At 44.2% G+C, this 23,227-nt stretch overlaps 1 protein-coding gene across 6 annotated transcripts in view; it reads right to left on the reverse strand.

Annotated features, from left to right (window-relative positions):
- Nucleotides 1-369: 369 nt before the first annotated feature.
- DDC (dopa decarboxylase) overlaps nucleotides 370-23,227 on the reverse strand; it is a 216,349-nt gene continuing 193,491 nt past the window's right edge. For all 6 annotated transcript variants that reach the window (XM_056520323.1, XM_056520319.1, XM_056520320.1 and 3 more), the window contains one exon: nucleotides 370-506. The gene's annotated coding sequence lies outside the window, so the exon portion shown is untranslated. The remainder of the gene's footprint in view (nucleotides 507-23,227) is intronic.

Raw genomic sequence — 23,227 nt, forward strand, 5'->3', positions numbered from 1 at the left:
CCCACATAGGCTCGAATCATGTTAGCACTCATATGCATATTGGGTACATAGGTACATAGGTTATATGCTACTACCATCCCTCTCTTTTATCAGATAATAAGATATTTATATTTACTTGTGTAGAGTCATTTGATCATGAGCATTTTAACTGTTAGGTATTATTTTAACATTATTGTTTACTTATCACTAATATTTCTAGTCTTACATAATTGGAGGGTGCATATTAGAAGAGCATTACTTGCCTCTCCAATGGTCCAATTTGAAAGAACTGTTCATTAACCATTGATAGCCAAAATACATTTCTTATCATTTGTTTCTCTGTAATGTGTTTTTGATGTGCAGTGCAATAATAAATCCGCAATGTTACCCACATCTTCACATTTATTCAATATGTTTGCTTTAACATTGTTCTTACAGTATGGTCAGCAAAAAAATAAATACTTTTAGGAAAACACAGAATGTGCAACATCAACATATGTTTCTTATTCATTGAAGTCATTTCTGACCTGAAAAATATAAATATAAAAAATGTTTAAGTGATTAATCGCATGCAATTACACATACTAAAATTCATGGATGCTACATATGAACCTACTGTTGATGTGTAGAAGAACTTGAATAGTAGTCAATCCACGTGGTGGCCACAGGATAATATTATTAACTACTTACCAAAGTTCCAACTACCAATTAAATATATTTTAAAATCATTTGAAATTAATGAATCTGCACAAATGTAGTAATTATTTTATACCTGGTGATACATTAACCATACAAAAGCAGAGCAGAAAGTAGTAGCAAGACCACATGGACAAACAGGTAATTATAGTAGCTGACGGCAAGAGAAGATGACTGTGAATATTATTATATGTAGGTAAGATCAGAAATTTGTTGTCAGCCATAAATTATATAGTTGTAAAGAAATACATATTGGTCTCACATTATGCAAATTAACCCTCTTTACTGTACTCCAGCAGCAAAATAGTTATAGGGGTGCTCCGCTGGAAACATCTTATCCCCTATCCAAAGGCGATCTCTGCTGTGGCCCCCTGTCATTCGGAGCACGGAGCAAACTCTGCTCCGTGCCCAATGACTGGCAAAGCACGCCACGTCCATTCATGTCTATGGGAGGTGTACTAGCCGTCACGCCTCCTCCCATAGACATGAATGAAGTGGGCATGGTGTAATGTCACCAACGTGGTGGGACCCCCACGATATTACATAGTTAGTATGGTTGAAAAAAGACATACGTCCATCAAGTTCAACCAGGGAATTGAAGGGTAGGGGTGTGGCGCGATATTGGGGAAGGGATAGGATTTTATATTTCTTCATAAGCATTAATGTTATTTTGTTCCAGGAATGTATCTAATCCTTTTTTAAAGCTGTTAATTTTTCCTGCTGTGACCAGTTCCTGAGGTAGACTGTTCCATAAGTTCATAGTTCTCATGGTAAAGAAGGCGTGTCGCCCCTTGAGACTAAACTTTTTCTTCTCCAGATGGAGGGAGTGCCCCCTCGTCCTTTGGGGGGGGGGGGGGTTAACCTGGAACAGTTTTTCTCCATATTTTTTATATGGGCCATTAATATACTTATATACATTTATCATATCCCCCCTTAAACGTCTCTTCTCAAGACTAAACAATTGTAACTCCTTTAATCACTCCTCATAGCTAAGATGTTCCATGCCCCATATTAGTTTAGTCGCGCGTCTCTGCACCCTATCCAGCTCCACAGTGTCCCTTTTATGGACTGGTGGCCAAAACTGAACAGCATATTCCAGGTGAGGCCGTACCAATGCTTTATAAAGGGGGTGTATTATGTCCCTGTCCCTTGAGTCCATGCCTCTTTTGATACATGACAATATCCTGCCGGCTTTGGAAGCAGCAGCCTGACATTGCATGCTATTCTGAAGTCTGTGATCTACAAGTACACCCAGATCCTTCTCTACCAGTGACTCTGCCAGTTTTATCCCCCTAAGACATACAACGCATGCAGGTTATTAGTACCCAGATGCATAACTTTACATTTATCCACATTAAACCTCATTTGCCAAGTGGATGCCCAGACACTTAGTCTATCCAAGTCATCTTGTAACCTATACACCTCCCTCTATAGACTGTACTGTGCTACAAAGCTTGGTGTCATCTGCAAAGATAGAAACAGAGCTGTTAATGCCATCCTCTATATCATTGATAGATAAATTAAACAACAGCGGTCCCAGTACTGAACCTTGGGGCACAACACTAATAACCGGGGACCAGTTCCAGAGTAGGAATCATTGACCACCACTCTCTGGGTACGATCCATGAGCCAGTGTTCAATCCAGTTACAAACTAAAATTTCCAAACCCAAAGACCTTAACTTACCTGTCAGACGTCTATGAGGGACAGATCTAACGATCTAACATCTCATCACCCTATCCAAAGGATAGGGGATGTTTCCAATGGAGTACCTCTTTAATACACTTTAACAGAAATACAGAGAGGAACTTTGTCATTTTCATTATTTTTTTTCTTCATTTTTATTATTTCACTAGGGTTTTTTTTTTTTCTAGATGCAAAATCAAAAAATGTTGCAGTATCTTGTAATACCTTTTTTATTGGACTAACAGGATTTTGTAGATCCAAGCTTTCGGATTCCTCCCTTTTTCAAGTCAAAAGCAAATCTAAGCTCGCAAGCAGAAGACATCGGTTACGTCTCACAAATACGCAGGGGTTAAGACAAATAGATGCGATGAATTCACACTATGGTAGTCCAAAGATTGTCCAGTTATAGGAACATAGAAATTGTCTATTGTCTTAACCCCTGCATATTTGTGAGATGTAACCTGTGTGTTCTGCTTGTGAGCTTAGATTTGCTTTTGAATTGCAAAAAGGAGGAATCCCGAAAGCTCGTCTATACAAAATCCTGTTAGTCCAGTAAAAAAAGGTATTACAAGACTCTGCAACATTTTTTTGAGTTTGCATCTGCATTATTTTTGCATCTGCATTATTGGACTAATATGACCACTCAAAATTATTATTCTATATTCTTTAAGTTTTTCCTTATTTCCTACCTTTTCATAGGCTCCTGACCCCTTTCCCACTGTTATCGGCGCTGTTGTCCTTCACTTGTTAGTGACCCAGCTCTAATTCAATTGTTTCGCGAGTTCTCGGCTCAGTTGGTAACCAACTGAGCCGTTCGTGCCTTATTCCTGTCAGATGCGGCGGTCTCCTCCTGTCACATCATGGCTCCGTTTAGCTCTGCTTCAGATTAGCTTTGGCTCTCTAATTACCTACTCTGGTCTCATTTTATGGTCTCATACTGACACCCAGTGTGAATGTGAATATTTATCTGGTGACCAGATACAAGATCTAGTGGATCAATCTGTGTCACGTTCCGTTCAATCGGCTGTAAAAAAAAATTAATAAATGCTATGGCCTCCATGCACGAGTCCATAGCCAAATCGGTGGCCATGGCAATTTCACAGTCCACCACCCAGAAATAGTCTCAAAAATTGAAACAGCGACAAGAACACTCTCTAACCCCTTAAGGAGCAAGCTCATTTTGACCTTAAGGACCAGAGCATTTTTTGCACATCTGACCACTGTCACTTTAAGCGTTAATAACCTTGGGATGCTTTTACTTATAATTTGATTCCGAGAGTTTTTTTCGTGACATATTCTACTTCCCCTCAAAGTGTACAAAATGATATTCAGAATGTTTGTTAACCCTTTAGGTGTTTCACAGGAATAGCAGCAAAGGGAAGGAGAAAATTCAAAATCTCCCATTTTCTTTTTTTACACTCGCATGTTCTTGTAGACCCAGTTTTTGAATTTTTACAAGGGGTAAAAGTAGAAAATGCCCCCCAAAATGTGTAACCCAATTTTTCTCAAGTAAGGAAATACCTCATATGTGAACGTTAAGTACTCTCTGGATGCACTAGAGGGCTGAGAAGCGAAGGAGTGACAATGAGATTTTGGAGAGTGAATATTGCTGAAATGTTTTTTAGGGGGCATGTCGCATTTAGGAAGCCCCTATGGTTTGATTAACAGAAAAAAACTCACATGGCATACTTTTTTGGAAACTACACCCCTCAAGGCACGTAACAAGGGGTACAGTGAGCCTTAACACCCCACAGGTGTTTGACGACTTTTCGTTAAAGTCGGATGTGTAAATGACATTTTTTTTTCTTTCACTATAATGCAGTTTTTTTCACTAAATTAACCATTTTTGACAAGAGGCTATAGGAGAAAATGCCCCCCAAAATTTGTAGCCCAATTTCTTCTGAGTATGGAAATACCCCATGTGTGGATGTAAAGTGCTATGCAGGCGAACTACAATGCTCAGAAGAGGAGGAGCGCCATTGAGCTTTTGGAGAGAGAATTTGTTTGGAATGGAAGTGGAGGGTCATGTGCGTTTACAAAGCTCCCATGCTACCAGAACAATGGACCCCCCCCCACATGTGACCCCATTTTGGAAACTACACCCCTCATGAAATGTAATAAGGGGTGCAGTGAGCATTTACACCCCACCGGCATTTAACAAACTTTTGGAACAGTGGGCTGTGCAAATGAAACATAACATTTTTCATGGACCACGGTTCCAAAAATCTGTCAGACACCTGTGGGATGTAAATGCTCACTGCACCCCTTATTACATTCTGTGAGGGGTGTAGTTTCCAAAATGGGTTCACATGTAGGGGGGGTCTACCGTTCTGGCACCATGGGCACTTTGTAAATGCCAATTCCAGCCAAATTCTCTCTCCAAAAGCCCAATGGTGCTCCTTCTCTTCTGAGCTCTGTAGTGTACCAGCAGAGCACTTTACATCCACATATGGGGTATTTCCTTACTGAAGAAATGGTGTTACAAATTATGGGCTTTTTTCCTATTACCCCTTGTGAAAATGAAAAGTATGGGGCAACACCAGCATGTTAATATACAAAATTTTATTGTTTTTACAATAACATGCTGGAGTAAACCCCAACTTTATCTTAAATTTTTTAAGCAATTTTTCTCGAGTACGGAAATACCCCATATGTGGCCTTAAACTGTTGCCTTTGAAATACGACAGGGCTCCAAAGTGAGAGAGCGCCATGCGTATTTGAGGCCTAAATTAGGGATTTGCATAGGGGTGGACCTAGGGGTATTCTACGCCAGTGATTCCCAAACTGGGTGCCTCCAGCTATTGCAAAACTCCCAGCATGCCTGGACAGTCAATGGCTGTCTGGCAATACTGGGAGTTGTTTTGCAACAGCTGGAGGCTCCGTTTTGGAAACAGTGCCGTACCATATGTTTTTCATTTTTATTGGGGGGGGGGCGCAGCGCTGTGCTGCGTAAGGGTATATATAGTTTTTTACCCTTTATTTTGTGAAGTGTAGTGTTTTTTGGGTACGTTCACACGGGCGAGTTCACAAAGAGTTTACCCCGCCCATGTGACTGTACCCTGTTCATTCACATGGGGGTGGGACGGGGCAAACCTCCAGCTGTTGCCAAACTACAACTCTCAGCATGCAGTGACAGCAGAAGGGCATGCTGGGACTTGTAGTCATGCAACAGCTGGAGGCATGCTACAACTTCCAGCATGCCCATGTAACTTAAATCAGTGTTTCCCAACCCGTGTGCGTCCAGCTGTTGCAAAACAACTCCCACCATGCATGGTCTGTCAGTGCATGCTAGGGGTTATAGTTTTGCAACAGCAGGAGGCACACTGGTTGGGAAACGCTGAGTTAGGAAATAGACAATGTTTCCCAACCAGTGTGCCTCCAGTTGAAAAACTGCAACTCCCAGCATGCACAGACAGCCGAAGAGCATGCTGGGAGTTGTAGTTTTGCAACAACTGGAGGAGAACAGTTTGGAGACCACTGTGTAGTGGTCTCCAAACTGTGCCCTGCCAGATGTTGCAAAACTCCAAGACTGCCCAGGCATGCTGGGAGTTATAGTTCAGCAACATCTGAAGGGCCGGATGTTACAAAACTACAACTCCAGCATGTCTGAACTGTCTGGGCAAGCTGTGAGTTGTAGTTTTGCAACATCTGGAAGACTGCTGCACAGTCGCCTCCAAACTGTGGCCCTCTAGATGTTGCAAAACTACAACTCCCAGCATGCCCGAACAGCCAAAGGCAGCTTGGGCATGCTGGGAGTTGTGGTTTTGAAACTCCTTGAAGCAGCAGTGAAGATCACTTTACAGCGATCTTCACTGCTGCCTCTGATGCAGACTTCCCCACTGCCTCCTCCCACTTGCCTGCTGCCGGTCCCCATTGCCTGCGTGGGTCCCAAGTATGTGCTGTATGTCCCCCCCCCCCCCCCCCCCCCCCACCACCACATTGGCCCCTGCAGCTCTTGGGGTCATCTTCCTACACTCTGCCCAGACTTCTAGGGGCGGGCAGACCGGGGGATCTGAACTTTTACCCCACCAGTCAGCTGAGATACTGTAATAGGTACACAGGGAGCAATCACAGTGATCGCTGACCAGGGCCATTCACAGATGGTCCTGGCGGGGCTTGCAGAAGTTTTCTCCTGCCGGTAACAGAGGGACTTCTCCCTGTTAATTCGTGCGATGCTGCGCATCGCTGTGTTAACTGAATGACTTATATAAATGTCAGGTTAAGCAGCTAGTTCACGCATCCTGACATTTATATAAGTCAATCTGAGGGAAGGGGTTGAAGAGGCATTTATTTGGTGATGAACAGACGTTCACTAAACACAAAGAGAGTTCCTATTGGAGCAGGTCAAGAATTTTGGTGAAGGCTCACATCCATGCTGCAGCCATGATACAGGTGCCCAACAGTTCCACTCAGTACCCTCTTCCCAAGACGAAGTCTTGTAATCGGTAGAGATGAGCGAACTTTGGAAAAATTTGATTTGGCCGATTCGCTGAATTTTTCGAAAACATTCAGTTTGATCCGAATTTATCCGCGGCAAAGCTATATTAAAAATGGCTATTTTTGGCCTACAGAGAGCCTCAATAGGGGTGTAGAACATTTTTCTGTGCTCTAACACGCATATGGATTGTGCTGGGGTAGGGAAATAATTATGTTATTCAGAATAACATGAAGATTACCGGCATCGCTTTTAGAATCACTTCCGCAGAGCGTCACAATGACAGAGCCTGGAGGTAGCATAAGTATGAGGATACCATATAGTGGCTGAATGACACAGCTTGGATGAGGCTGAAGCATGAGGAGACCAAATAGACTGAATGACACAGATTGGATGAGGCTGAAGCATGAGGAGACCATATAGTGGCTGAATGACACAGCGTGGAGGCCATATAGTGGCTGAATGACACAGGTGTTGGTGTTGGCAGCATGAGGAGACCATATAGTGGCTGAATTAAAATGATTAGGTAGTGTGTTGGGGCACTATGGATTTCAGCCCACTAGGTGGTGCTGTTGTACAGGTTCCAGCCTATGTTGCTGGTTATTTTCAATATACCGATAGCTCATTGGTTTAGGAGGATCGTTTTGTGTCCTAATTCACACTCCTGGCTAAAATTAGCACACCCTGCCTCAAAGTTTCGCCAGATAACCTAGTTTTATCAAGAGTTCAGTGGAACACCTAAAGGGTTTGTTAACCCTTTAGGTGTTTCACAGGAATAGCAGCAAAGTGAAAGAGAAAATTCAAAATCGTCATTTTTTACACTCGCATGTTCTTGTAGACCCAGTTTTTTAATTTTTACAAGTGGTAATTGGAGAAAAAGCCCCCCAAAATTTGTAACCCAATTTCTCTCGATTAAGGAAATACCTCACTTGTGTATGTGAAGTGTTCGGCGGGCGCAGTAGAGGGCTCAGAAGGGAAGGAGGGACTATGGGATTTTGGAGAGTGGATTTTGCAGAAATGGTTTTTGGGGGGCATGTCACCTTTTAGGAAGCTCCTATGGTGCCAGAACAGCAGAAAAACACCCACATGACATACAATTTTGGAAACTTGAGGCACATAACAAGGGGTCCAGTGAGCCTTAACACCTCACAGGTGTTTTACAACTTTCCGTTAAAATTGGATGTGTAAATGAAAAAAAAAAATTTTTCACTAAAGTGCAGTTTTTTCCCCAAATTTACCATTTTTACAAAAGGTAATGGGAGAAAATGCCCCCCAACATCTGTAACCCCATCTCTTCTGAGTATGGAAATACCCCATGTTAGGACGTAAAATGCTCTGCTGGCGCACTACAATGCTCAGAAGAGAAGGAGCGCCATTGGGCTTTTGGAAAGTGAATTCGTTTGGAATGGTAGTCCGGGGCCATGTGTGTTTACAAAGCCCCCCGTGGTGTCAGAACAGTGGACCCCCCCACACGTGACCCCATTTTGGTAACTACACCCCTCACAGTATTTAATAAGGGGTGCAGTCAGTATTTACACCCCACTGGCGTTTGACAGATCTTTGGAACAGTGGGCTGTGCAAATGAAAAATAAAATCTGTCAGACACCTGTGGGGCGTAAATGCTCACTGCACCCCTTAATACATTACATGAGGGGTGTAGTTTCCAAAATGGGGTCACATGTGGGTATTTATGTTTTTGCGTTTGTCAGAACCGCTGTAAAATCAGCCACCCCTGTGCAAATCACCAATTTAGGCCTCAAATGTACATGGTGCGCTTTCACTCCTGAGCCTTGTTGTGTGCCCACAGATCATTTTACGCCCACATATGGGGTATTTCCGTACTCAGGAGAAATTCCGTTACAAATTTTGGGGGTCTTTTTTTCCTTTTACTGCTTGTGAAAATAAAAAGTATGGGGCACACCAGCAAAAAAAATTTTTTTTAACCTAACAGGCTGGTGTAGCCCCCAACTTTTCCTTTTCATAAGGGGTAAAAGGAGAAAAAGCCCCCCAAAATTTGTAGTGCAATTTCTCCCGATTACGGAAATGCCCCATATGTGGCCCTTAACTGTTTCCTTGAAATACGACAGGGCTCTGAAGTGAGAGAGCGCCATGCGCATTTGAGGACTAAATTAGGGATTGCATAGGGGGGGACATCGGGGTATTCTACGCCAGTGATTCCCAAACAGGGTGCCTCCAGATGTTGCTAAATTCCCAGCATGCCTGGACAGTCAGTGGCTGTCCAGAAATGCTAGGAATTGTTGTTTTGCAACAGCTGGAGCGCTCAGTTTTGGAAACATTGCCGCACGATACGTTTTTCATTTTTATTGGGGGGGGGGGGGGCAGTGTAAGGGGGGTGTATATGTAGTGTTTTACTCTTTATTATGTGTTAGTGTAGTGTCTTTAGGGTACATTCGCACTGGCGGGTTACGGTGAGTTTCCCGCTAAGAGTTTCCGCTGTGGCAAAAAATTTACCACAGCCCAAACTTAAAGCAGGAAACTTACTGTAAACCTGCCCGTGTGAATGTACCCTGTACGTTCATATGGGGGGGGGGGAAACCTCCAGCTGTTTCGAAACTGCAACTCCCAGCATGTACTGACTGAGGAGTTGTACTTTTGCAACAGCTGGAGGCACACTGGTTGGAAAACCTTCAGTTAGGTTCTTTTACCTAACTCAGTATTTTCCAACCAGTGTGCATCCAGCTGTTGCAAAACTACAACTCCCAGCATGTACTGACAGACCAAGCATGCTGGGAGTTGTAGTTTTGCAACAGCTGGAGGCACACTGGTTGGAAAACCTTCAGTTAGGTTCTGTTACCTAACTCAGTATTTTCCAACCAGTGTGCCTCCAGCTGTTGCAAAACTACAACTCCCAGCATGTACTGATCGCTGAAGGGCATGCTGGGAGATGTAGTAATGCAATAGCTGGTGGTAGACAACTACAACTCCCAGCATGCCGAGACAGCTGTTTGCTGTTTGGGCATGCTGGGATTAGCAATTTTGCAACATCTGGAGGGCTACAGTTTATAGACCACTGCCAGTGATCTCCAAACTGTGACCCTCCAGATGTTGCAAAACTACAAATCACAGCATGGCCAGACAGCAAAGAGCTGTTTGAGCATGCTAGGAGTTGTAGTTTTGCAAGATCTGGAGGGATACAGTTTAGAGACCACTGTATAGTGGTCTCAAACTGCAGTCCTCCAGCTGTTGCAAAACTACATATTCCAGCATGCCCAAACAGCAAACAGCTGTCTGGGCATGCTGGGAGATGTAGTTTTGCAACAGCTGGAGGGCTACAGGTTAGAGACCACCGTATAATGGTCTCAGACTGTAGCCCCCCAAATGTTGCTAGGCAACTTACCATCTTCCGTCGGATCCAGGGAGCCGTCCTCTTCTGCCGCATGCCGCCCGCCGATCAGTCGCTCCGCTGCCTCCGGACAGGTAATTGATCTTCGGCGCCCGGTCCTCTTCGTTTTCCACGTTCTGCCCTGCCTATTGTGGGTGGGCAGGATGGCGAAAACAAAAGTAACCCCCCCCCCCCCCCCCCCCGATCTGCTATTGGTGGTCACATCTAGATCACCAATAGCAGGGACAACCGCGATCCCCCTTATATTGCGGGTCACCATAGACCCGTAATGACCCGGCATCGGCGCGAATCACAAGTGTGAATTCACTTGCGATTTGCGCCGATTGCCGGCACGCGGCGGGGACCAAAATTCCCACGGGCGTATGTATAAGCCCTTCGTCCCCAACAGGTTAACCCAGAGATCCACCGGGACAATTTTTTATGTGATTCATATAATGGCTGAATGACACAGATTGGATGAGGCTGAAGCATGAGGAGACCATATAGTGGCTGAATGACACAGTGTGGAGGTGTTGGCAGTATGAGGAGACCATATAGTGGCTAAATGACACAGTGTGGAGGTGTTGGCAGTATGAGGAGACCATATAGTGGCTGAATGGCACAGCCAGGAATTGGCAGCAGCATGAGCAGACACTAGGCCTTCATAATCTCTAAGATTCTAAGATGAATTCTGAATTTTAAACCGAAGATTTTGGGTAGCTAGTGCTACCATAACAACATTTTTATTCCCGGGCCCAGCAGGAGTACACAAGAGGGTTTCATAACCCCTAAGATTGAAAGATAAACATTAAAATCTCAATGAAGCATGTAAGTAAGCTAGTGCTATCATCCAAAAGTTTAAGGCTCAAGCCCAGCAGCATCAGTAAGCCAAGTAGTTCCTGAAACACACAGTCAGGAGCAGGCATCAGCAGTACACCAGAGGGTTTCATAACCCCTAAGATTGAAAGATCAATGTTGAAATTTCTATTAAGCATGTACAGTGGTCCCTCAACATACGATGCTAATTTGTTCCAAATGAACCATCGTTAGTTAAAACCATTGTATGTATCCATGCAATGAAAAGAATAGGAAGTTATACTCACCTGTCCCCGCCGCTCCGGACCGTCACCGCTGCCCTGGATATCGCCTTCCATCACTGTCACCGCGTCCCCGGGTGTCCCCGCCGCTCCGGACCGTCTCTGCTGCCTGGGATCGTCGCTCTTCATCGCCGTCATCATGACGCTGCGCACGCCGCTCCTTTTAGATGACGGGACCGCGTGCGTGACGATGTGATGATGACGAAGGAGAGCGACGGCGATTCAGGGGAACCTGAAGAGAATGGTCTGGAGCGCCAAGGACAGGTGAGTGACCGTTACCAGAGCACACAGGGCACCTTAAACGGCTATCCGACAGCAGCTGAAGCAGTCTGCGCTGCCGGATAGCCGTTTATGCGATGGCCCCAACATACAAAAGCATCGTATGTTGATGCCGCCATCAACATGCGATGGCCCCTGAGAAGCCATTGTGTGTTGAAATTATCATATGTCGGGGCCATCGTAGGTCGGGGATCACTGTATTTAGCTAGTGCTAAACATCCACAAATTTAAGGCCCAAGCCCAGAAGCATCAGTAAGCCAAGTAGTTTCGGAATGACATAGGAGCAGTCAGGAGAAGGCATTAGCATTACACCCAAGGGTTTCATAACCCCTTACATTGAAAGATCAATGTTGAAATTTTTATTAAACATGTATTTAGCTAGTGCTAAACATCCAAAAATGTAAGGCCCAAGCCCAGAAGCATCAATAAGCCAAGTAGTTCCTGAAACACAGTCAGGAGCAGGCAGCAGCAGTACTCAAGAGGGTTTCATAACCCCTTATATTGAAAGATCAATGCTGAAATCTCTATTTAAGAGGTATGTTACCTTGTGCTATCATCAAAGAATTTAATGCCCAAGCCCAACAGCATCACTAAACCATATAGTTGCTGTAACACACAGCCTGGAGCAGGCATCAGCATGAGTTTACAAGAGAGCTTCACAACCCTTAACATTAAAATGTTAATGTTGAAATCTGTATACAAGATGAATGTTAGCTACTGCTAACATCCAAAAATTTTAGGCACAGGCCCAGCAGCATCAGTAAGCCAAGTCGTTCCTGAAACACATATCCTGGATCAGGCAGCAGGATGCGTACATAAGAGGGCTTCACAACACCAACATTAAAAGATCAATATTGAAATCTTGATTGAGCATGTATGTTTGCTAGTGCTAACATTAAAAAATGTTTTAGGTGATATCCTAGACAGTCCCAGCAGCATCATAAAAACAATATAGCCTGGAGGTGGGGAAAGCATAAGGAGCCCATATAGTGTATGAATGGTACAGCCTGGAGTTGGCCGAAGCATGAGGAGACCATATAGTGGCTGAATGGCACAGCCTGGAGTTGGCAGAAGCATAAGGAGACAAAATAGTGGCTGAATAAAAGCCTGGAAGTGGCAGCAGCATCAGGAGTCCTGAAAGTGTGTGGTGCGGTGGGTGGCAATACCAGTACCCAGTGATGAAGGTGGCTGGAATGTTTGTAACTGGGGAGCAGTGCCTTAAATCTGTTTGGCACTATCCATATTTGTGAAGTGTTGGTGTAGCACCATGGTTAATCTACAGGGTGGGCCATTTATATGGATACACCTTAATAAAATGGGAATGGTTGGTGATATTAACTTCCTGTTTGTGGCACATTAGTATATGTGAGGGGGGAAACTTTTCAAGATGATGGTGGCCATTTTGAAGTCGGACATTTTGAATCCAACTTTTGTTTTTTCAATACTTTCAAACTTATTGGGAATGTCACAAGAAAAACAATGATGTGCTTGGTTTTAATGTAACTTTATTCTTTCATGAGTTATTTACAAGTTTCTGACCACTTATAAAATGTGTTCAATGTGCTGCCCATTGTGTTGGATTGTCAATGCAATGCTCTTCTCCCACTCTTCTCACACTGATAGCAACACCGCAGGAGAAATGCTAGCACAGGCTTCCAGTATCCGTAGTTTCAGGTGCTGCACATCTCGTATCTTCACAGCATAGACAATTGCCTTCAGATGACCCCAAAGATAAAAGTCTAAAGGGGTCAGATCGGGAGACCTTTGGGGCCATTCAACTGGCCCACGACGACCAATCCATTTTCCAGAAAACTGTTCATCTAGGAATGCTCGGACCTGACACCCATAATGTGGTGGTGCACCAACTTTCTGGAAAAACTCAGGGAACGTGCCAGCTTCAGTGCATAAAGAGAGAAACACATCATCATGTAGCAATTTCGCATATACAGTGGCCTTGAGGTTTCCATTGATGAAAAATGGCCTCACTATCCTTGTACCCCATATACCACACCATACCATCAATTTTTGTGTTCCAACAGTTTGGAGGGATATATCCAATGTTGGTTAGTGTCAGACCAATAGCGGTGGTTTTGTTTGTTAAAAGGGTATTCCAGGCCAAAACCTTTTTTATATATCAACTGGCTCCGGAAAGTTAAACAGATTTGTAAATTACTTCTATTAAAAAATCTTAATCATTCCAATAGTTATTAGCTTCTGAAGTTGAGTTTCTGTTTTCTGTCTAACTGCTTTCTGAAGACTCACGTCCCGGGAGCTGTCCAGCTCCTATGGGGATATGCTTCCATCATGCACAGCTCCCGGGACGTGACATCATCATTGAGCAGTTAGACAGAAAACTTCAGAAGCTAATAACTATTGGAAGGATTAAGATTTTTTAATAGAAGTAATTTACAAATCTGTTTAACTTTCCGGAGCCAGTTGATATATATAAAAAAAAAGTTTTTGCTTGCATTACCCCTTTAACTTCACCATTCACATAAAAGTTTGCCTCATCACTGAACAAAATCTGCGTAAACTGAGGGTCCTGGTCCAATTTTTGTTTTGCCCATTCTGCAGCACCCGAAACTACAGATACTGGAAGCCTGTTCTAGCATTTCTTCTGCGGTGTTGCTATCAGTGGGAGAAGAGGGTTGCATTGACAATCCAACACAATGGGCAGCACATTGAACACATTTTATAAGTGGTCAGAAACTTGTAAATAACTCATGAAATAATAAAGTTACGTTAAAACCAAACACACAATTGTTTTTATTGTGAAATTCTCAATAAGTTTGATGTGTCACATGACCCTTTTCCTATTGAAAAAGACAAAAGTTGGATTCAAAATGGCCGACTTCAAAATGGCCAGCATGGTCACCACCCATCTTGAAAAGTTTCCCCCCTCACATATACTAATGTGCCACAAACAGGAAGTTAATATCAACAACCATTCCCATTTTATTAAGGTGTATCCATATAAATCGCCTACCCTGTACTCTGATACATCTGGCATTGGTGGGTGGAAAGTCTGGCTGATCCATGCCTGATTCATCTTCACAAAGGTCAGTCTCTCCACATCTTTCGTGGGCAGATGAGTTCTCCTTGGGGTGATTATGGCCCCCCGCCGCACTAAACACCCGCTCTGATGCCACACTACTGGCTGGGCAGGACAGCTTTTCCAGGCAAACTCTGCTGCTAGTTGCGGCCATAGATCAAGTTTGTCTGCCCAGAAGGCCACTGGATCTTCAGTGTTTGTTTGGCATGGCCATCACCTACTGGTTCAGGTCGTGCTCCATGTCTACCTGCTGCTGAGTTCCTTCACCATGCGGGTGAAGAAAGGTACTCACCAGCAACTGTAGCTGCTGATGGAGCTGGTACTTCTCCTGCCACCCCACCCATCCCCAGCAGCCATGGCAGTGGAAGGTGAGCGCAGAGGCCCCCCCCCGAGTAAGACCTGCTAGTGGATGGACGATGGCGCCGATAGGCATTGGCCAACTGACTACGTAGGATCTCTCTGTAGTAGGTCAGTTTGTCTTCCCTCTCAGTGGGTGTAAAAAAAGGCCCCATTTTGTGCCGATAGCGAGGGTCCACTAAGGGAGAGAGCCAGAAGTCATCCCGCTGTCGAATGGTGACAATTCGTCTGTCACTACGCAAGCAAGTGAGCATGCATCGTGCAATTTGTGCAAGTGACTCAGAGGGACTCCCTGCCTCCATCTCCACTGCATACTGCCACGGTGTTTCTGGATTCTCTGTCTCACCTTCCTCATAACCCTCTAGCTCCTCTAGTTGATCATGCTCCTCCTCTTCTGTCAGATGACTAGAAACACTGCCCATCTCATGAAACCTAAACTGTGCTCCACTGTGCCCTCATCCTCCTCCAATTCAGCCCCCACAGGGCTCATGTGGCCATGAGATGTAGCGTCTCCATTGCCCTGACCAGCCATCGTTTCCAACACTTGTAGGAAATGAAGCAGTGGAATGATGTTGTTCATCCCGTAATCCTGGCGACTTACTTATAATGTGGCTTCCTCAAGGGGCCTGTGCAAACAGCAGGTTTCATGTATGAGCTGCCACTGGTTCACATTGAAGTTACACAGGGGAGTACCCGTATCCGCTTTGATCTTCAAGAAATCGGTGATGGCTTTTCTCTGTTCGTACAATCTGTCCAACATATGGAGGGTGGAATTCGAACATGTGGCAATGTCACAAATCAGACTATGTTGGGGGATACCATTTTGACGTTGCAGCTGAAGGAGGGTGTGCTTTGCGGTTTACGGGTGGCTGAAGTGCATGCAAAGTTAACTTCCCATTCTTAGGATGTCTCGCAAATGGGGGGAACACTTCAGCAACTGCTTGACAACCAGATTTAACACGTGTGCCATGCAGGGGGCATGTTTCACCCTTCCTTGTCGCAGCACGGCCAAGGTGTTCTTCCCGTTGTCGGTCACCATGGTTCCCATTTCCAGATTTTGTGGAGTAAGCCATGCTCCGATTTCTTTACGAATGACTTTTAGTAGTTCATACCCTGTGTGACTCTTTTCGCCAAACCATGTAAAAAACAGTGTGACACTGCCATGCGGAGGCTGAGGAAATGGATGAGGAGGCGGAGTCGCACACTATCACAGGACCAATGGGCTGACAGCGTGGAGGAAATCAGCATGACCTGTCCAAATTGGGGTTGTGGCTGTGCAGGAACCACATTCACCCAGTGAGCCGTAAAGGACATGTATTGTCCCTGACCGTAGTCACATCTCCAGCTGTCGGCACTGCCGTGCACTTTGGTACACACCGACAGGCTCAAGGACTGGCCCACCTTCTCTTCCACGAAATTGTGCATGGCTGGTACTGCCTTCTTTGCAAAGGAATGACAGCTTGGCAGTCTCCACCTCGGCTCGGCACAAGCCATCAGTTCTCTGAAAGGTGCAGAGTCTACCACTTGAAAAGGGAGGGACTGCAGCACCAGCAACTCAGGAGCACATTCAGCTTCTGTGCTGTTGGATGAGTGGGCACATACTGTTGTCTCTCAGACATGGCTTTGCAGATGGATTGTTGGCGGAATGGCTGTGTAAACGTGGGAGAAACAGGAGCGACAGAAGGAGGGTATGACACACAGCTCCTTTCGGCTGAGGTGGTGGAGCCTTGGCTGGCTGAAACAGGGAGTGGCGTGCCACTGAGTGATGCAGCAGGCTGGACCACTACATCGGAGCCACAGTTCTCCCAGGCTGCTTTATGGTGGCGAAGAATGTGTTGACGCAGGGCCGTGGTGCCAACATTGGCACCCTGGCCACGCTTCACCTTCTGCCGACATATCTTGCATGTGGCTATGTGAACCTCCTCAGGAAGCTTGAAGGAGATGTCCGGTGCTCATTTTTCTTATTGTATCCGTTCCGGGCTGCAAAAAAAAGAAAATAAGCTTTCTCTTGCCTGCCTACGCTCCCCCGGTGTTCCGGTACAGGCGTTTGGTCCCCGGGCTGTATTCTTCTTACTTACTGTTAGCCCGGCACGTCACACGGAACTTCAGCCTATCACTGGCCGTGGCGGGACATTGCTGCGGCCGGTGATAGGTTGAAGCTCCGTGTGACGTGCTGGGCTAACAGGAAGTAAGAAGAATACAGCCCGGGGACCCAACACCTGTACTGAAGCACCGGGAGAGCCTAGGCAGGTAAGAGAAAATTTGTTTTCTTTTATTTTTCAGCCCGGAATGGATAAAATAAGAAAAGTGAGCACCGGACATCTCCTTTGATGAAAAACTGCCACACCGCCGAGTAGCTGATTTTAACACCAACAGTCTGCACTAATTGACTGCTACTGCCGCTGTCTCCAGGAACCCCGGGAAGGTAGACTGCTGCGAAGCAGGTGGTCTCCCCCGGGCACATTTGGCTTCAGAATTTCCACTTCTGCCACCACGGTGACTGCCAACCATGCTACCGCCTTGCTGGCTCAGCTGCTGCCTCAAGGGCAACCTGCAGCTCTCTTCTCCTGATGATGATGAAGCCCCTTCTGCACCCAGCTCCCAGTTGCGATCGGCTTCATCATCAACAAGTGTCTGCACATCACTGATGTCCTCCTCAGGTTCCTCAACAGTGTCTGCTTCAGGACTCTGAACCCTGGCAACACCGCCTCCCACATCACTCTCCTCATCACTACTTGCCCGCCTAGCGGAGGAAGTGGAAGATGTCTCCTCCACTCCTTGGCTGGGAAGTAGCTGCTGACTGTCCTCTATTATATCATCCTCTGTGAATAGTGGAGCTGAACCCACAGCATAAGATACTTCTGTAGGAGAGGGAACAGCATTGGACAGAGGAAATGGGAGGACAGGGACTGCTCCCGGGCCATGCCAACTGAGGGTTGTGTCTTCATCAGATGTACAGGCACCATACTGCCTGTACATCTGATGAAGAGGGTCTAAACCCTCGCAACGCGTTATGTTTGGCAAATAAATATAATTTTATCCAAGACCTAGTCTACTGAATGATGGATCGCGCTGTACCTACATGGATTTTTCCTCCATTACCTCTGCTTGTCACTTCGGCCAGGATCCCTGCCGCCGACTCCAGGAAGCTGCACCACCACTGGAATTCTTGATTCATGCATATACTTCTGTTGTGTCATCATACACAACAGAACAAGGTGAGCAAGGTTTCATTATTGGATAATGACGCTCACCCTCGCATTACCATCTGTGCAGACAATATTGCCTTATGAGGAGCTCTGCTGTTTTCGTTTTCTTCATAGAATATACTCCTCTGTGCATGTCCTGGCACTTCTCTGCCTGACATACTTAGTTCATATATGAGGGGAGTACAATACGCTTCACTACACTTAAAACAGTACGGTCGCCACATCACACATGACTACTTGACTATTTCACACATCTCTACGGTCGCCGTACCGAGAGCAATTGACTTGGTCTGTTATACCTTGCGGTCGCAGCACCGGGTTCATTTACCTACTATTGCACATTGTATTCAGTGCTTTTCATCTACTGACCTTGTTATGAATTACATTTATGAATTATTTTAACTGTTTTATATGCATTGGAAAGTATAAGCGCTAGGGCCCAGCGTTTTTTCCTGTTTTATATTATTAAATTACAAATAAATTACGCTTTTATCTATCCAAGTAAGAGCCTTTTCTTTTATTTTCACCATCCTCTATCTCTCTTTCACCATCCCCCTTCTCCTTTAATCATTTCCTTCTCCCTTATACTTTTCTCTCCCATATATACCGATCAATATATACACACACATCCTGCAGTTTATACAGAAACACCTATCATCACAAATATTCATTATATACATGCATAGTCTCCAATTTATACAGTAACACTTACCATCACCCTCTCCAATCATTCACAAACACCTATCAAGATACTTTTCTCCCCCATACTTTTCCCTCTCTCCCATATACACCGATCATTATATACAGATTCTCCAGTTTATACAGGAACACCTATCACCCTCTTTAATTATTCATTATATATATATATACATACCCTCAAGTTTATACAAACACCCATCATCACCCTCTTTAATTATTCATAAACACCACTATCATCATTACATATTCACAGAAAAAACCATATAACACATTTCCATCACACTCAAGACCTTGAGAACCAGTCACCCCCATTTATCTTTACTTAAAACAGTATATGTCTAGAACAGCAGCAGGTGTGCACTTTTGGCTGCCCTTTCACAGTATCTAGGCCCTTCACAGATTAACAGGAACAAAATAGTACACTACTTAGATGTAGGTATGTGGCATGCACTAAAGGGCAGAAAAGTGCTCTACAGTACACTTAACAACACCAGCCGATGAGTACTTTTGGCTGGACTTTAACAGTATGTAGGTCCTTGACAGATTAACAGGTATAAAATAGTACACTAGTACAATAGTACGTATGCAGTATGCACTTATGAGGGCAGAAAAATGCGCTACAATGCACCTAAAAACTATGTAATTTTTTTAAAACACCAGCTGGTTACATAGTTACATAGTTAGTATGGTTGAAAAAAGACATACGTCCATCAAGTCCAACCAGGGAATTGAAGTTAAGGGTGTAAGGGAATAAGGGAAAGGGATGTAGTTTTATAATTCTGCATAAACATTAATGTTATTTTGTTCCAGGAATGTATCTAACCCTGTTTTAAAGCTGTTAATTGTTCCTGCTGTGACCAGTTCCTGAGGTAGACCGTTCCATAAATTCACAGTCCTCACGGTAAAGAAGGCGTGTCGCCCCTTTAGACTAAACCTTTTCTTCTCCAGACGGAGGGAGTGCCCCCTTGTCCTTTGGGGGGGGGGGTTAACCGTTTTTCTCCATATTTTTTGTATGGGCCATTTATATACTTATATACGTTTATCATATCCCCCCTTAAACGTCTCTTCTCAAGACTAAACAATTGTAACTCCTTTAATCGCTCCTCATAGCTAAGATGTTCCAAGCCCCATATTAGTTTAGTCGTGCGTCTCTGCACCCTTTCCAACTCCGCAGTGTCCCTTTTATGAACAGGCGACCAAAACTGAACAGCATATTCCAGGTGAGGCCGTACCAATGCTTTATAAAGGGGGAGTATTATGGTGATTTTTTTTGGCTGTCCTTTCACAGTATGTAGGCCCATGACAGATTAACAGGTACACAATAGTACACTACTTAGATGTAGGTATGTGGTATGCACGTACGAGGGCAAAAAAATGCGCTACAGTACACTTGGAAAATGTATTTTCATAAAACAGCCTGTGATTACTTTTCCCTGTCCTTTCACTGTATGTAGGCTTGTAACAGATTAACAGGTACCAAAAAGTGGGCTACTTAGCTGTAGGTATGTGGTAGGCACATATGAGGGCAGAAAAAATGCACTGTAGTCTGCTGAAAAAAGTATTTTTGCACAACAGCAGCAGTATACAACAGTGCAGCACCACACAAAAAAATGTATTAAACGCAAAATTGCACTCTGTCAAAGAGTATTAAGAATGGAGTGAACTGCTGGTTATTATACAGTCTACAGACTAGTATAAGCAGCAGATGATTTCTTGTGGAAAAAATACACAGAATTGCACTGAAAAATCATTCGTGCCTCCTCTGCTAAAGTTGAGGCAGCTTGTTGAAATGTATGAGGCAACGAAAAGCTATCTGCCCCTCTCTGATAAAATGCTGAATAAAGTGACTTGGAGGTTAATGGTTGGTGTAAAAATCATCTCTTTCCACAACGCTGATGTGACTAGCAGTTGGAAGTGGAACGCTGTGGTATGACCATTTCAGCCTGTGTAACACACAGACACGCAGTCCGTCCCATCCCTCTGCAGTGTATGGCATGAAATGAGCTGCCGCAAAATGGCTGCCGATTATATAGGACTGTGACATCCCAGGGGTGACTGAATGCTGATAGGCTGCATCCTGCATGTGATTCAGGGTTATCCCGCCTACCTCCCTTCCCACCTTCCCAGCATCCCCTGCCTTATGTACTGACATGTGGATCTGCCATTTTGCGTGTCCGGGAGTCTGGAACGCTGTAAAATGGAGTTTAGTGAAGCGATTTGCGGCAATATTCGCATTCGCTCATATCTAGTAATCGGGCTCAGAAACCCTAAAAAAGAACAAAACCTAATCCTTTTGTTGAATGCTCTAAAGCGTCTTCTACACATGACTCTGATTATTCGGTTGTAGATGACCCCTCTTATTATCCTGAGGATAGTGATACTTTTTATGACAAATCTTATTCTAAAGATTCCTTAGTTGTAGGTCCCCTTTTTCGACCCATCCCAAATTAAACACCCCAGATCAGGCAAAAGGACCCCTAATCCCTAAGTGGCTAAATATATTAGTTTCTGAATTAAGAAGGGTCTAGATAGAATGGCCAGAAATAAAGGGCTAAATGCCTACGACCTTCTGTACCTTTTAATGCTTCCCAAACACCCGATCTCGACCCTATACTAATGAAGTATCTTCTTAAGTCAGGCAAGAATTCTAAAAAAGGTATAGACCGAACATTTAAGGCCTGCAAAGATAAGTTTTTAGACTTATTGGGTCCATTAACTAAAATCTTGGATTTATCTGAAGAGGCCAGCGCTACATGCAACACTGTCAATGTAAATTTCCTCAGGGCTTGGGCTCAAAGAGCCGTTTACCTTTGGTCATCACCGTTCGGTGCTTATGAAGCTGGACCGCCAGCTTTCACATTAAACCGTCCGCACCTACTGAGTGCCTTTCATTTTTTTCGATTAATTTATAAAGGAAATAAGTAAATACTTATTTTGCTTACTTGATAAGGCACAAGCCTCCTTTTAAAAAAGTGTTTTCAAGTAAGGTTTTTCGGAATTGCTGGGAAAGGTCAGGGACTCTTTCCCAGCCTGGCTCCCCATTACAGGTCTCAACACAGATGTCCCTTCCAACCTGATAGGTCAGTATACACAGCTCCTCCCACTCATGGAAACCCTTTCTTCCCCTATCCTGGATGCCCCTGGAGAACCAGAGGTCAACGGGGATCGACACGTTCCAGACCTCATCAGATAAGCTGGTCATGCCTTTCCATCTTTCAGTAGGCGTAAGACTCATATATTTTTCCCACAATTGAAATATATCCTCTTCCGACCACTGGATTCTCAATACCAGAAGTAGGTTACCAAATAGAATTCGTATCCATTGCCATTCAATCTCACCCTCCTCAACCCATACATTTTTCAAAGGAAAATTAGATACTAATAGAATCAGAAAACAAGGAACTTCGTTCCAAGATTATTTCAGTCCCTTTACATTCCTCCGGTTTTATCAGCAGCCTCTTCTTTGTTAAAAAGAGAGACTGAGGTTACAGACCAGTTATAAATCTGATAATTTTGAACAACTTTGACACCAACATTTCAAAATGGAAGGAATCCATCTTTTGAGAAATGTCTTTAGGGAGATTGGTTAATAAAAATCGATCTCAAGGATGCTTATCTCACAATTCCCGTCCATCCCTCTTCTCAGTCCTACCTCCAGTTCGTTTAGAACTATCTAAAATTACATTTCACTTGCCTTCCATTTAGACTTTCGTCAGCTCCGTGGTGTTTCACAAAACTGCTGAAACCAGTGGTGGCTGCTCTTCATTCTTGCGGCATTCAGCTTATAATTTATCTAGATTATATCCTTTTTATGGCTCCTTCAATTCAAATAACCCATATTCATATGGAATGGACGCCGTCTCTATTAACCAATCTCAAATTTTTTAATCAACCACAACAAATCTATCCCGATTCCTTCACAAGAACAGGAGTTTTTTGGATTCTTAGTCAACACTCGCACAGTTTTACTAAGTCTCATTTACAAGAAATCAAAAGTGATTTGGAAAGAGATTAGGTCTCTCCGCAACAAGGATTAGATATCTTTGCGATTAGTCGCTTGAATCTTAGGCCTATTTTTGGCCTTGATTCAAGCAATTTTTCAAGCTCCTACATTACAGAGCCCTTCAAAGGTTGAAAATGGAACATTTGAAGGAAGGATTAGGTTATTTGGAGGAGATTCATCTTTCTTCAGAAGCCAGAGAAGAGCTTATTTTGGTGGTTACATCATGTACAAGAATAGAATGGCAAAACAATATTTAATTCCAGTCTGGATCTTGTCTTAGAATCCGACACAAGCCTCAATGGATTGGGCGCTTGCTGCAGATCCCTTTCCACAGGGGACAAATGGTCCCCCTTCAGAATCTCAACTTTACATCAATTGCATGGAACTCTTGGC

This window comes from Hyla sarda, chromosome 5 (genome assembly GCF_029499605.1).
Source record: "Hyla sarda isolate aHylSar1 chromosome 5, aHylSar1.hap1, whole genome shotgun sequence".
NCBI classification, from domain to species: Eukaryota; Metazoa; Chordata; class Amphibia; order Anura; family Hylidae; genus Hyla; species Hyla sarda.